The 14,161-nt window shown below is 39.3% G+C and overlaps 1 protein-coding gene across 3 annotated transcripts in view; it reads right to left on the bottom strand.

Moving 5' to 3' along the window:
• Positions 1 to 14,161, bottom strand: part of EXOC6B (exocyst complex component 6B) — a 624,123-nt gene that overhangs the window by 173,455 nt on the left and 436,507 nt on the right. The window lies entirely within an intron of this gene.

Genomic DNA, 14,161 nt, shown 5'->3' with positions numbered 1-14,161 from the left:
AATTTTGATCCTTCAGGTAGCAGGTCCTTTGTATTATGCCCCACAAACAATCCAAAGTAACATTCATTACGAGAAAAAGTACTTTGTCTGTGTTGGCCAATCTCTGGAAGCCAACGGCAGGCTTGACAGTGATGTATAAGAAGGTTAGAGAAGCACGATCCATCTCCATTTGCTTGACAAGGATGGCATCTTAGGCCATGGTGAGGAAGAGCAGGTTGCCTGCCCTCACTGCTCAGGTTGGCAGCACCTACTATCAAATGATCAGGTGTCTGGCAGTGGGCTCAGAGACACAATGACTTCCTTATCTTCTGGAATTCAAGGAACTTCAGCCCATGAGCCAAAGTAAGTGCTGAGTGGGCACTACTCACTGACCCATGTCTGAGAAGAGTCCTCTTAGAGGGTACAGGTCCATCATCCATAGTCAAAGAGAAGTGACACTGCCCTTTTAATGGCAGGGAAAACTTGTATTTGGGTTCTCCAAAGCAGAGAGACACATCGTAATAGCACAGCACCTAGCATGACAAACGTTACTTACAGTCATGGGAAGACTACAGCAAACAAAGCAGGGCTTTCGTACCACCTATTTTGGATAGAAGGAAGATGTTTGCACTTTGTGCTCTTCCCACATCATTTTAGATCTGAAAATGCAAGCTCGACCCTGCATTTAAAAAGAACTGGTAAGGATCTGGGAAGTGGGAGAGGGACGAAGCCCTACAATCAAATCAGTAAGTTTCAAAGAAGATTTTTGCATAATATGTTGATTGGGAGCTGTGTACCTAAGAGGCCATCGCCTCTGTTTTCATCCTACAAATTCCCATTTGAGCTTAAAATCTGACTTCTTGCATAGGATATCTACAGTGTTCCAGGTCTTGCAGAGAAAGCAAAGAATGCAGAGAATGAACTCCTGATTTCTGCATATATACATACACAATCGCCAACTTCATGATTCTCCCTTGCATCTGTAAGTTTCAGATCCTGAAACAAAATGAGAATTAGAAACAGGAATAAAAAATGAAATGGAGAAAAGGGAAAAACAAATGATAAAATAGATAAACAAAATATGCTCTGTTAAGACTGGCTACCCAAATTCCTGTAGACTTCCAGTAGAGAGAGGAAGAGATATAAAATATTTTTCTGATTCCATTAACCAGTCAATCAACCAAAAGACAAAACTCATTAGCCATGGAAGTTGCCTCATGGAACAAGTTATTGTCTCCATCATATTAAAAGTAATAATGACTAATTATCCTTAGATTTGCCCATGCGCAGAGCCCTGCAAATTGTAAAAAACAAGTTTATTTTTCTGCACACGAACTCAAAGTCTATCATCAATCTTCTTACCTTATTGTTTCTCAGATGGAAGACAGCAGAAAGAGAAAGCTTGTTTTAAAATTATAATTAGAAAGATGAAGTTGAAGATAGAAGCTAGGGGATCTGAAATTAATGACACTGAAACACACAAAATGTCCTTCAATACTCTACCCATAGGTCATTTACATCTTCAAGACAGACCCTATGAAGAGAGGCATCTGTTATTTTCATATAACCCACAGAGATCAGATTTAAAATTTTACTCAGCTCAAATTTCTTCCTTTTGTCTCTCTTCGAACCTTAGATTCTTCAGATGGCTCCCTTTTAAGACTTGAAGAGGTACCAAATGCTTAAGATATAATCTGAAAAGTGTCCTTTAGATAAAGTATAAAAAATATACTTTAATTGGAAAGGAAGTCAATTCTAAACTTTTCACAAGAATCCCTTAGGAAATGGTGCCATTTGCTACAATGATTTAACATTTCCAAGATTTATTTAATTTCATAGAGATCCAACTTCTCTCCTTTAAATCTATTTCTACCAGTATTCATGTCCCAATAACTGAGTTCCCAAGACATGGATTCATATTCTTTAGCATCCTCTGAAATTCAGGACTGCTTAACCAACATGGTTCATCGTGGCAACTCCAAGTTTGCCCACGACCACCCTGACCTCTCCATAGGCTACTGCAGTGCTTCTGGGCTTCGTTATGCAGCTTGACTTTCTTCCTAAGTCCATGTTATCCAAAAGGCAATAGTATGAAGCAGACTCTGAGACAATCCTGCCTTAAAGAATCATACAAAAAGTGTCTTTGAGAAAAAAATTATTGACGTATTCCAACTCTCATCGAATGTTTAAGAACCCCTGAGAGCCATCACTCAAAGCCTGTTCTCTGCTTCTGCGTACTCTGAGTCTAAGTCCCCCGGGGAACATGTCACTGAATATAACCACAATGAAAAGTAATAAACACTTGATACTTACTGATACTGACAAATATTTATGTATGTAGGATCTGTAAAGCATTTCACATGCATTATCTTATTTAATCCTTATAACAACTCTCTACCGACATCAAAATATCCACAGGATCTCTCCTCCCACACTAAATGATGCTATCTTTAAACTAGACAGAAATTTAGAAATCATCTAGCCCAACATTCTCACTTTGTAAATAAGGAGCCACAGGCCCAAACAGGCTTAAAGAGTTCCCAAGGCCATACAGCTGGTCGGTGGCAACAATGAGGTTGTAGAATACAAGTTATAAATGATAAAATACGAATTAAAAAAAATTTATAAATTATAAAATACAAGTTTCCTGACTTTCAGCCCACTTACGCTTTCTACTGATAAGGACAGTGACAGTGACAAGGAGGATGGTGGCTAACAGTTATTGAGAATTTTCTAGGAGTGATTACTTAATCATCACAACAAGTCTATGAGTTACACCAACCATAACTTCATTCTACAAAAAGAAACCGAGGTGTAATGGAGGAGTTAAGTATGCCCAAACTGCTAAATGAAGATATAGGTTTCAAAGGCCAATCCGTCTATCACCTACAATTTTAATTACTATGCATCACCTGGCTTATACATTGCGAATTAACCTTCGGTGGCAAAGATGGCTTTATATTCCACAGAGGCTGGTGGAAGGATATGTGTATACTGAAGTTGCCGATCATTGCCCTGAGAGGTGCACATCCTCCTAAAAGAATATTCCTTAGGATTCCAACTATATCTCAGGTTGTCTTGCTATGCATAACACAGGATATCCATCCAAGCTACTTCCTACTTGGACTCCTTCCCATTCTCAGAGCTGACAGAAGAGCTCCAGAAATGGAGGCAGTTGCTAATCAAGTCATTCTTACTCACTCAATAAGTATTTATTAAGCAAGCACCATATGTCAGGCACTGTGCTAAGTGCTAAGGAGACAGGAACAATCAGGGCAGGCATGATCCCTAACCTGACCGATTTACTGTTTATGTTTTTCTTGGAGTCTACGAAATGCATATATTTAAAATAAGCTTTCCTTTATTCTTAAACTGGTTTGAGGAGAGTTCTGTTCCTTGCAAATAAACATAGTCTAATTAAGACAGATTGTTAGGGATTGAGCTGGCAAACAAAAAGATTGTGGAGAAAAAGTAGAATGTTTGAAACTGGTTAGCAGGTGATAGCAGGGAAAAGGGCATTGAGACCTCCCATCGTTTCCCAGGAAGTCAACAGTCTGAGGAATGTGGCAGCCAAGCTCACAATTAAGGCATTATCTTAAGTCACTGGGGAACTAAGTTCCCACTGAGGGTGAAGCTTTGGAGGACTAGACCGTGCTGCCACTGATCAGTGGAAAGAAACTGAAGAACATGAGTTCCAGGAAAGCTTTGAATGACATCGGGCAAACATGAAAATGGGGCAAACTCTGGTCCTTGCTAGAAGGTGGACTTCAACAATCTAAGCAAACAAAGGACAGTCGTGAGGCTCTATTGCAAGAATTCCCCTCTCTGCAGCTGGAGAGCTGAGTGGGTTGAAAAAGCAGCCGAGACATTGATCTTTTAAGTTACGAACTAATATACCAGCTGTCTTCATAATCTCGACATATTTCCTTGGTAAATGCAAGAGTACTGCAAGAAATCATGGAACCTTACTCCCTCGGCTTTCTCCCAAACGGTCTCCACCATGTCCTCCCTCTCCACCTGTCCTCCCTGCAGTCTGCTCTGCTATAGTCCATCCCTCCCTGAATCTCGCCCCGTGACTCGGATCTAAACACAACCTGGGCTCAAAGGGTGCTATGCAAAATAAAAGTAAAGAAGAAAAGAACTATATCAGGAAGGAAACATAAATAAGAGTTTCCTCGGGACTCTCAGCAGAAATAGGGAAAACGGTAGGGATATGCATTTTGCAGTACTTATTCAAGGACGACTAAACATCATCTTGATTGACGAATTAATTACTATAGGGCATCTCCCTGGAGAGGCTTGATTGAATGTACGAGCTAGCAGTTATTTTAACAGTTTGTTTGGTGGGCTGATGCAGACTGAGGTTTAGCACTGGCTTAGATGTTATAAGGGCCAGAACTCCCTTTGCATAATATAAACTTCAAAGGCTGCAAAAGAAGAATGATACAGTGTGGGTGTGTCCCATATGCTTCCCTTATGTTTCTCACTAGGTCCTGAAGATTCTGTTCTCTCTCCCTCGCTTCAAGACATAGGTAAAGAAATGCCTGGAGCCCTCTCTAAGACAGACTCCCATGTGAGTCACCAAAGGTAGGTAATTAACTACACGGAAAGGGAGTCAAGGGTGGGTGGGCTCAAGCAGTGCAGAAAATCAGAAGAAGTGAGTGCATTTATCCCAACTGGCAGTTGTTCGGGCCGGGCATTTAAGGTTCACAGAGATCACTTTATGAAGATTCTTTAGTTCTGAAACCCCAATGGCAAAATCATAAGCAAGCCTATTAAGGTTAGCCTGATTAACATTAGCTAGAACACACCCAAGTCTGTATCACGAGGGGACTCAAAGCCATTTATTTTAGTGAATATATACAGAGATATTGAAATGTTAATACTTCTTAGGAACTGTCAGATCTTTGGAGCTATAACTAATTCTTTAGGGATTCAGAAAGCTATCTGATCTTTCAGTGAGAGTGGAGACTTATGGAGGGTAAGTGACAAATGGTGTTCTGCCATTATGTTCTATCATAGTAGGCTTAGTGAGATCATAGATCTACTTTGAAGTTGTTTGCCAGAATCCTGAGTTTCAGCAGATTCTCCATATTGGTTTCCTGACCTGTAAAGTGAGGGTTATTATAAGAATGGTGAAATGGAAGACTTTGGAGCCCTTCCCAAAACAGTAAACGAAGGCCAGATTAACGATTATTAAAGAACTGAATTTTAGGCAAGGTGCACTCTCTCTTACTTTCTTGTTCAAGGGCCCAGTTTATCCTGTGAAAAAGACTGATGGGTCCTGGGAAATGGATTCCTCTAAATTTTAAAAGAAATACAACCAAATGTGCCCTGGATTTGGTTTAATTATATTATACTTTCAATATACTAATCTTCTGAATAATTTAGGGACCTGAGTAGGTAACTAAAAACTGAAAACATTTAACACTATGAACCATATCATAGTGCAAGTAGGAAAGAAAACAAGAAAAACACATTAAAGGATATGGAAAAAGAAATGACTAATGTAATAAAATTCCCATGGCTGTTTGCAAATGAATTTATACACAATATCTCATTTCACTTCCTAACAATACTGTGAGACAGAGCAGAGATTAGTACTTCTAGTTTATTAATGGACTTAGGGAGGTTAAATGAGTTGATTCATTCATTTTCATGAAGCTCCCAACTCATCTGTATCATGTATCTCCATACTGTAGCAGCCTTGTTACTGGTCTTGATGGCTCCTGATAAATGCAGAGTCCCTTTTAAAAATACAAATGTGGGGTGCCTGGGTGGCCCTGTTGGTTAAGTGTCTGCCTTCAGTTCAGGTCATGATCTCAGGGTCCTGGGATCTGGCCCCACACTGTGCTCCCTGCTCAGCTGGAAGTCTGCTTTTCCCTCTCTCTGCTCCAGTTGTGTGCTCTCTTGTTATCCATCTCTCTCTCCCAAATAAACAAATAAAATCTTAAAAAAAAAAAAGAATTCGACAAAGTATTCTAAAATTATGAAAGAAAAAGAACATATGAATGGACAGAACAGGAGAACGTAGAGTCTAACTGTATAAAGGGGGGGGGGGAGAAATGGCTAAGACAAAAACAAAAACAAAAAGGCCAAAACATTCTTGAAAAACAGAACTGTAATGAAAAGGACTTGTACCCTAGATATTTAAATGTTTTAATGAAATTGTGATTACTATGTAAAGCATAAAGAAGGCAGTTCACAAAATGAAGTCTAAAATAAAATCTACCTATACATTTATAAAGACTCAGAATATGATTAAAATAGTAATTCAAGGAATGCCTGAGTGGCTCAGTCAGTTGAGCATCTGCCTTCTGCTCTGGTCATGATCCCAGAGTCCTGGGATCGAGTTCCTTGGGCTCCTTGCTCAGTGGGGAGTCTGCTTCTCCCTCCACCTCCTGCTCCCCCTGCTTGTGTGTGCTCTCTCTCTTTCTGAGAACTAAATAAATAAAATTTTAAAAAAATAAGCAAATTGAACCAAATCACTCTCCTATTTACTCTTTTTTTTTTTTTAAAGATTTTATTTATTTATTTGACAGAGAGAGATCACAAGTAGATAGAGAGGCAGGCAGAGAGAGAGAGAGAAGCAGGCTCCCTGCTGAGCAGAGAGCCCGACGTGGGGCTCGATCCCAGGACCCTGAGATCATGACCTGAGCCGAAGGCAGCGGCTTAACCCACTGAGCCACCCAGGCGCCCCTCTCCTATTTAAAATCCATTGTTTCCCATTGTATTTCCAGCCTCCAGCATGATACTCAGCACCGCGTAGGGGCCCCACATATATCTGTCGAATAAGCGAACAGATTACTGAACTGATGTTCTAAACAAGTAATTCAGCTTGACTATGAAGCTAGACCTCTTTGTTCAGAACGCACAAAGAGAAAACCCAGGAAATTCCCAATCCAGGCACAGACTGACTAGGAAGTACATGAATGACAAACAGCCGACATTTGGCGAAGGAAGTAAAATATGAGGCTATCAAGACTTGCTGGTATTTAAAATCCAGTCTCTTTGCCAGGTTCCAAGGCTCCCACATCCAAAAGCAAATCTAAGACGTGCAGACATACAGAGGTGTAAGATGAAATCTATACAAAGCAGAAAAACCTAGAGGTTACTGTCAATTCTGGAAGGGGGAGGAATATTTTCTTCACGCCTCCTGAATTCCCAAGAGCTTCCTTGTTAAAGGTATTTGGTTTAGCATCTCATCAGGAAGAATTACATAACAACATTCCTGTTAGATAATGATGCCCTAAGCATTAGTATTGCCTGTAAACAGCTGAGCCCACTGACTGGTATCTTACAAGGGCATCAAGCTGAGAATCGGAAAATCACTGGTTCTGGACCAGACCTTTCAGGACAACAGCAGCAGTTTCACAGACAGTTACTGGAAACAAAAATGAATTTCTTACACCAAATAAAAGGGCATCTCCAAACCTCCCTGATTTATAAACCGCAGACAAACGTCCGAGTGGCCCGCACGAGACCTTGTGGATATTAATCAGCAGCCGTGCTGCTTCCCCTGCTTGTGAGAACAGGGGAAGCCGCTACTTCATGCATACTTAGTGCTTTATCGGCCACAAAATAAACCCTTCCATGCATTCTCTTATTTAATTCTGCCCCCGTCCCTGTAGTATTAGTTACTATTATTATTCCTATTTCACAAATGGTGCTGGGAGAGGTTAAATAACGGACCCACAGCCACACTAAATCTAAGTGGGGACTTGAATCCATTTGGTTGAGCTGACCCTGAACTCAATGGTCTTCATGACTGTACTGCACTAGCTGAATTTCTCAGGCTCATGGTAATGCCTACAATTTCTCTGTGTACTTGGATCTATGAAAATGACAGCCCAGGCCTCAGAGTCAAACACTTAAGGTACATTCGTATTCTACCTTGTCCAGAGTTTGATTTCTTTCAGGACATCTACAGTTCTTGCAAGGACTCACAGACAATAGAGAAAATACTGCAGGCACACACCACTGGGTAGAAAGATGTAAGTGTTAATTATCTTGTCATTTGGGGCTGCTTTTATACGCCTCTGTATAGTTACTTGAATCTTATGTATCATTTCTTTAAGATTTTTTATAGACCACTGAGCATCTAAAGAAAAAAAAAGAATTAGGGGGATGGTATAGCAAAAGACGCAGAATAGAATTCTTTCTTTTAAAATAACATAAATGTCCATGGAAAGTTTCTTGACAGACAAATTACTGACAATCAGAAGTGAAACATTAAAACTCTACATCGATGAATCTTAATGGTTCCACAATATATGGAGAAAAAATATTCAGTGGTAATATGGTTACTGGAGGCATTGTCTCGGGCCCTACAAATGTGGGCTTCGAGCTGATCCTAAGTCTGAACAAGGCTATTACCAATATCAAATGGCTTTTTAGATACAGTACTGACTCTCTGGAACCACTTAGGCATGGTTAACAAACTCTAGTAGGATTCCACCCTTTCATTAAGGGATCTCTCCACCTCTCAGCCTTAACTGAAAGCTAGCTCTGTGCTAAGGATATCAATTCCCCTACCGTTCTCTCAAGTAGAAGCTGCTCATTCTCCTACGTAAAATGTCCTTCAGAATCAGGCAACAGGATGGGCATCTTACTAACTCCCCAGTGCTTCTCTTAGACCATCACTCTTCCTCAAGGCTCACGTATTTTAGCCTCATCACTTTCATTCCTCTTTATCTTTTAGCTATGACTAAATACAGTCATGTAGTCATTCCCAATCATTCATCAGACTTTGTTAAGCCAATGACATTGGTTGGTTTACCCACTCCAAAGCCCTGTCCTGCCTTTTGTTTATATCACAGTGAGGTTCTACTCTTTCTTCAAAACTTGGAAAGGGTTGACTTTATACCCAATATTAAAAATCAATTTTGAGAAGGAAGTTGAGGGAAATTGGAAGGGGAGGCGAACCATAAGAGACTATGGACTCTGAAAAACAACCTGAGGGTTTTGAAAGGGCGGGGGTGGGAGGTTGGGGGAACCAGGTAGTGGGTAGTAGGGAGGGCACATATTGCATGGAGCACTAGGTGTTGTGCAAAAACAATGAATACTGTTTTGCTGAAAAAATAAATTAATTAATTAAAAAAAGATCAATTTTGACCGGCCTAGCCAATCATTATGTTTTTATCCTCCTGGAAAATAACTGGTCAAGATAGAGGCATGTAAAACAATTTGGAATAACTAAATGCAAGGAATCTGATGGATGATTTCTAGAAAAAGTTCTGTGGCTGCTAGATATTATCATTTCTGAATACAATCCCTAGAATTGTACTTACTTCTGAATGATGAGAATATGGTGATTTTTATTTTCTCTTTGTACTCATCTTTTTTTTCCTAAAAATTCTACAAAGAGCAGTTTCTGTTTCTGCAAAATATAAAATTTTTAAAAAGCACGAGAGGATGTTTGATTCTGGTACTGGTCATGATGTTGTAATAGGAAGAGAACTCACCTTCCCACTGGATAAAAAACAGAAAACAAGAAAAACCCCTCAAGAATGGACAGAGCACGTGAAGGAGTGGTTTTAGAAACTACATGACAGTGCAGGACTGTGATCTCAGAAAGAAGGAAAACCAATCAGGTAAGCATACCTAGAGGCAGTTTCCAGGCTGTGATGCAAAGCAGGCATAGGGAGGGAATCCAAACAAAACATGGCCATCTGAGTTGAAGTCAGAGACTATGGTCCAGAATGCCAAGGCAACTAATATTTTCTAGCCAAATCCCAGAATGGTGGAAGTTACAAATGAGAGGACTCAGGAAAATTGCAGAAGGGTCCCACTGAATACTTGGCTGAGTGTTAGTCTGGGCATGTATGAGAAGACACTACTCAAGACTGGGGAAAGAACCACCAGAAATAAACATGCTGAATAATTTATGGAGCTTTTACAGAGATGGGCATATTTTGTATTCCCACCAGCCAGAACTGAAGGGTCTCCAGATACCTGGGACATCGGTAGAATCCTTTGAAAGGCATTGCTTTAGATTTGGGTTGTTAAGACCTACAGAAGAAGTGGCTCTGGACCCGATGTAAACATAAAAGCAAGCTTTGAAAGATTCCAACCAAACCCACAAAATGTAAATACAGGTCACAACACAATCTAACACTATTTAAAGGAATATAACAAAATACAGCACCAAGAACATCAAATTTAAAATGTCAGGCCATCAGAGCTTCCCCAGGTGGTCTTCCCACAGAAACTGACTTGGAGCTCCTTACATCTTCGAGGCCTTAAGGCAGTTGGACTTCTTAGGCAGCAGCTAACTAAGGGGATGGTGGCAGCAATGCCTTTTATGACTGAGCCACCTAAGTCACCAAGGCCACTTCTGCCACATTCTGTTGGTTATAATCAAGTCACAAACTTGCCCAGATTCAAGAAAAGGGGAGTTAAATGTCCTGTCTTAATAAGGTCACGTGAAGGTTCTAGACAAAGATGTGTCTATTGCTTTAGACCTCTTTGAACAATGTCATCTGCCTCATAGCTCTGAGTTAGCCTCTAGTATTACCCTTCAACTGGAAAAACTACCTTTTAAATGACTTGTAGTACAAACCTGGGAAGCAAATTTTCTTAACTTCTCTTCATTTGAAATGTCTTTATCTTATCTTGATTTGTGAAGGGTATGTTTTACAAAACAGTTTTAGGTTCACAGGCCTTTTCTGTTTTTCTTTCCTTTCCTTTGAAGATACTCTATTGCCTTCTGGTTGCACTGATTCTGATAAGCAGCAGTCATTTTTATCATTGCCTTTCATTATGTCTTTTCTTCTTGGGATGCTTTTAAGACTTTCTCTTTTATTTTTATTTATTTATTTATTTATTTATTAGCAATCTGACTGTAATGTACTTCAGCGTGGCTCTGTGTTTATCCTGCTTAAGTTTCGTTGAGCTTTTTGAATCAATGGGTTAATGCTTTTTATGAAAGGTGGAAAAAAATTCAGCTATAGTTTATATTGAATATAGGCAGATTTTTAAAGGACCTGTCTGCTGTTTTCAACATTTCTGTTATCAGTGGGTCTATTTCTATTGCTTGTCCTTTCTTGTTATGGGTCACATTTTCCTTTCTCTTTGCAGGCCAAATCTTAACTTCTTGCTATAAAATTGTTGAGGCTATGTGGTTAAGAGTCTGAAATTTTGTATATGTTTTTCTTCCTTCAAAGACAATTGAGTTTGGTTTTTAGCAGGCAGTTATTTTATTGGTAGATGACCTTTATCTTGTTAAGTATTATTATTAGGTTTTGTTAGGGTGGATCAAGATTGGCTCTTACTCAAGAGCTTCAGTACTCTTAAGGCCTAACTTTCTGGGGTCTTACTGAATGTACATGATGATTAGCTGGTCTACAACTTTGGTTGGTCAGAATTCCAATGTCTGGCATTCCTACACAGATCCTCTGTGGCTACACTCTGCTGGGCCTCACGGGATTTTACCCTCTGCAAATGGCAACTTAGTTTTTGACCAAAGACTCATGGGCTCTCCCATGTAGACATTTAGAGCTAAACAATTCTTTTCTCTCTCATATCTTGCCCTCCAAATCCCAGCTGCCTCACCAGAGCTTGGGCCAATCTCTGTTTTTTTTTGTTTGTTTGTTTGTTTTGTTTTGTTCTGTTTTATTTTTTCTGTGTAGAACTCCAGTTTTGATTTGGGCTCTACTTTCCTGGGCACCTGTTTGGATAGTGCCCCCAGACAGAAAACGAGACTGAATGTCAAGTTTACCTTATGCATTTCCCCTTTCTAAAAGATCACAGCCTTGTGCTATCTACTGCCCAATACATGAAAAGAATTGCTCTATCCAGTTTTACAGTTGTTTATGGCAAAAAGGTAACGTTGCTATTCTGTGGTGACTAAAACTGGAAGTCTCCAGTAAGTAATTAATTAAAACCAGCATTGCCAATAAACCTTAATTTCTAGCCTCTAGCCATCAAAAATCCATTGGGGAGGGTATGTACTATGGTGAGTGCTGTGAGGTGTGTAAACCTGGCGATTCATAGACCTGTACCCCTGGGGTTAATAATACATTACATGTTTATTAAAAAAATTAAAAAATTATTTAAAAAATCAATCAAGGGAAACCAACAGGCAGTAAAAACCTTAAAAATGGGGAAGAAGTATTAGCACACTTTTAGAATTTTCCACTGATTTTCTTAGAATCAGAAAAAAAATTTTCAAGTTGTCATAGAATTTCTGTTCATTTTCATTTCTCATTGATAGCACAGTGAACACCAGAACACTCTCTATTTCTTCCTTCTCTTTCCTAACCAGAACTAATTTTGCGTTCAACTCCAAGGGGATGATTCACGATGAAATCAACTATCCCAATAATGATGGTCCTCTGTCACTTTGCCAGATAATCTTGTGGCCTCCCTCAAAGCTGGAGGTGACTATGTTATGTAATTGTGCCATTACCAATGAGACAGACAGGGAAGTTTGTTAGGGATCTCCTGAAAAGGTCTTAATTTTCTTAATAAAAGAAGTAAGTGACATTGGACTCTTTTATCCTGTCTTGAATGTAAGTCTCCTCCTCTTTTTTTTTTTTCTTCTAATTGAAGTACAGCTGACATACAATATTATATTATAGTTTCAGGTGTACAACATAGTGATTTGATAATTATATGCATTACAAAATGCTGACCACAAGTGAGCCACCATACAAAGTTATTACAGTATTGATTATATTCCCTAAGCTCTAATTTTCACCTCTGTCATGTTCTTATTTTTTAAGTAGAATTTTGTACCTCGTAATCCCCATCACATATTTTACCCACTCCCCACCCTCCCTCTGGCATTCACCAGTTGGTTTTCTGTATTTATGAGTCTATTTCTGGGGGGTTTTGTTTTATTTTTTAGATTCCACATTTAAGTGGAATTTAAGTGGAATAACATGTGTTATTGTCTTTTTCTTTCTGACTTAGTTCACTTAGTACAATACTTTCTAGGTCCATCCATGTTGTTGTGAATGAAAAGACAGTATTCTTTTTTATGGCTGAATAATATTCCATTGTAGATATATGTCACATCTTCTTTCTCCATTCATCTATCTATGGACACTTAGGTTGTTTCCATATTTTGGCTACTGTAAGTAATGCTGCAATCAACACAGGAGTGCATATATCTTTTCAAAATTAGTGTTTCTGTTTTCTTTGGGTAAATTCTTAGAAGTGGAATTACTGGGTCAGATGGCATTTCTGTTTTTACTTTTTTTTTTTTTTTTGAGGGAATGTGAGTCTCTTCTGACTATAATATATGTATGAGAAGGACTAATATGTATGAAGAGGAAAAGTCCACACCACTCTAAGTATGGCATAAGAAAGGGAACAAAAGAGCTTGGGTCCTCTAAATGCCATATAATTTCACTCATCTGTGGAATCTAAAATGACAAAACAAATGAATAAACAAACAAAAAGCAGAATCAGACCTATAAATACAGAGAACAAACTGATGGTTGCCAGAGAGGAGCGGATGGAAGGATAGGCAAAGGGGTGAAGGGGAGTGGAAGATATAGGCTTCTCGTTAAGGAACGAAGAAGTCATGGGGATAAAAGGCACAGCCCAGGAATAGTCAGTAATACTGTAATAGCACTGTATGGTGACAGATGGTAGCTACACTTGTGGTGAGCATAGCATAAGGTACAGAGAAGCTGAATCACTATGTTGTACACCTGAAACTAATGTAACACTGTGTGTCAACTCTACTATAGAAAAAAAAAGAGCCCAAGTCCTTGATGACATCACTGAGCAACTAAATCAATATAGCAACTCATTGTCTCTAAGAAAAATAAAACCTATTTTTTTAAACCACTCTGTCTAACATTTTGTTTCTACCTACAATAGAAAAGCATCTCTGATAGACGCACACACATTTGTTCTTCGGGTGAAGAAGAGTTTACAGATAAGATGTTTAAAATTTTAAAAAAAAAAAAGTGGCTGGGCACTACATTCTTCTGAAGTCTTTGGACAAATCAGGTTTTCTTTGGTGTGTACTAAATGCATGTCTGCCTTGTATCCTCCTCTAGATGGCAAACTTGTTTGTGGCCAGAGATCTCTGTTCTGTGTAGGGGCCTAGGCACCTCTGGGTGCTCAAATCAGCTTACTGATGGACCATTTCTACACGCCCTTCAAGTTGTCTCTGCCATCCAGGTATTCGACTCCATCAGGAACGAAGACCCCACAGACCTTATTT

This window comes from Meles meles, chromosome 15 (genome assembly GCF_922984935.1).
Source record: "Meles meles chromosome 15, mMelMel3.1 paternal haplotype, whole genome shotgun sequence".
In the NCBI taxonomy this organism is placed as follows: Eukaryota; Metazoa; Chordata; class Mammalia; order Carnivora; family Mustelidae; genus Meles; species Meles meles.
The sequence above is the reverse complement of the archived record's forward strand: the minus strand, read 5'-3'. Positions and strand labels throughout refer to the sequence as shown.